Below are 2297 nucleotides of genomic sequence, written 5' to 3'. Positions count from 1 at the left end.
TTAAACCAGTTGAGACCAGTTGCGACCAGTTGAAGCTAGTTAAAACCAGCTAAAATCAGTTGAAAACAGTTGAAACTAGTTGAAACCAGTTGAGACCACTTGAAACTAGTTAAAACCAGTTGAAACCCCTCAAAATCAATTGAGATCAGTTGAAACCCCTTGAAAACAGTCAAGAACAATTGAAAATCAGTCGAGAACAGTTGAAATCAGTTGAAACCAGTTGAGATCAGTTGAAACCCGTTGAAACCAGTTGAGATCAGTTGAAACCCGTTGAAAACAGTCGAGAACAGTTGAAAACAGTTGAAACCAGATGAGACCAGTGGAAGCTAGTTAAAATCAGTTAAAACCACTTGAAACTAGTCAAAATCAGTTGAAACCAGTTTATTAGATCAGTCAAAACCTGTTAAAACTACTTGAAACTATTTAAAAACCAGTTGAAACCAGCTGAAAAAAGTTAAAACTACTTGAAACCAGTTGAAATTAGTTAGAAACAGAGACCAGTTGAAAACCAGTGAAAACCTGTTAAAACCAGTTGAGACATTTCAAACAAGTTGAAACCAGTTAAAACCAGTTGAAACCAAATGAAACCACCTGAGATCAGTTGAAACTACGTACTTGAAACCAGTGAAAACCAGTTGAGACTAGTTGAACCCAGTTGAGAACCATTGAACCAGTTAAAACCAGTTGAGACCAGTTCAAAGCAGTTGAAACCAGCTAAAACCAGTTGAGACCAGTTGCAACCAGTTAAAACCAGTTGAGACCAGTTCAAAGCAGTTGAAACCAGCTAAAACCAGTTGAGAACAGTTAAAACCAGTTGAGAACAGATCAAACCAATTGAAACCAGTTGAGACCAGTTGCAATAACTTGAGATCAGTTGAAACTAGTTGAAACCAGTCGATACCAGTTGAGACCAGTTCAACAAAAGTTGAAACCAGTTGAAACCAGTTAAAACCAGTTGAAACTAGTCAAGAACAGTTGAAACCAGTTGAGACCATTTGAAACTAGTTGAAACCAGTTGAAACCAGTTGAGATCAGTTGAAACATGTTGAAACTACTTGAAACTAGTTAGTTAAAACCAGTTGAAACCAGTTGAAACAAGTTAAAACTACTTGAAACTAGTTGAAATCAGTTACAAACAGAGACCAGTTGAAACCAGTTGAAATTGCGTACCCCACCCCCACTTTAAATGTCACGCCCCTAAGGCCTGGGCCACTATGTGAGTAGTCAGATGAGGTTGCTAAACTCCTAAGCTACACATTTATACCGACCCCGGTGTGGCCCAGGCCGTTTCAATGTCTCAAAATAACGAAAATACAAGGATATGTAGCATTTTATATATAACGTTTGTAAATGGCAGGAAATAGCCTGGGCCACTATGTGAGTGGTCAGATGAGGTTGCTAACATCCTACGCTACACATTTACAGCGACCCCAATGTGGCCCAGGCCGTTTCAGTGTTTGTTTGAAATAAAGGCAATATAAGGTTATGTATATATCATTTTATATGCGATCTTTGTAAAAGCTACACAGTTATACCGACGCAAATGTGGCTAGGCCGTTTTCGTATTTCTTTTTTTAAATAAAGGCATTAAAAAGTTATGTAACATTTTATATTATGCGACCTTTGTAAATGACAAGAAGCACCTACATTGCCACTTTAATTGTCAGGCCCCTACAGACTGGGCCACTATGTGAGTGGTCAGATGAGGTTGGTATCATTTTAAGCTACACATTTATACCCACCTCAATATGGCCCAGGCCGTTTCAATGTCTCAAAATAACGAAAATACAAGGATATGTAGCATTTGATAGATAACGTTTGTAAAGTGCAAGAAAACCTATATTGTCACTTTAACTGTCAGGCCCTTACGGCCTGGGCCACTATGTGAGTGGTCAGATGACGTTGTTAACATCCCAAGCTACATATTTATACCGATCCCAATGTGGCCCAGGCCGTTTTAGTATTTTTTTGTTAAATAAAGGCAATACAAGGTTATGTAGCAATTTGTATGCGACCATTGTTATACCTATACATAAGAAAGGGGAGAAGAATGATGTCAATAATTACAGACCAATATCGTTATTAACTTCAATATCTAAAATTTTGGAAAAATAGTATATATCCGAACCGTAATTTTCTTTTAATATAAGTTATATATTTACGAATTTTCAATTTTTATTCAGAGAATATCATAACACCACCCACGCTTTACTTGCCTTTGTGGAAAAGATTACACATGCACTTGATACATTTTCACATATAATAGGCATCTTCCTGTATTTTTCCAAAGCCTTTGA

The sequence above is a fragment of the Diadema antillarum genome, unplaced genomic scaffold, assembly GCF_040938485.1.
Source record: "Diadema antillarum isolate AM-2024a unplaced genomic scaffold, OU_Dant_1.0 seq00000716_RagTag, whole genome shotgun sequence".
NCBI lineage: Eukaryota > Metazoa > Echinodermata > Echinoidea > Diadematoida > Diadematidae > Diadema > Diadema antillarum.
This window is presented reverse-complemented; position numbering follows the sequence as displayed.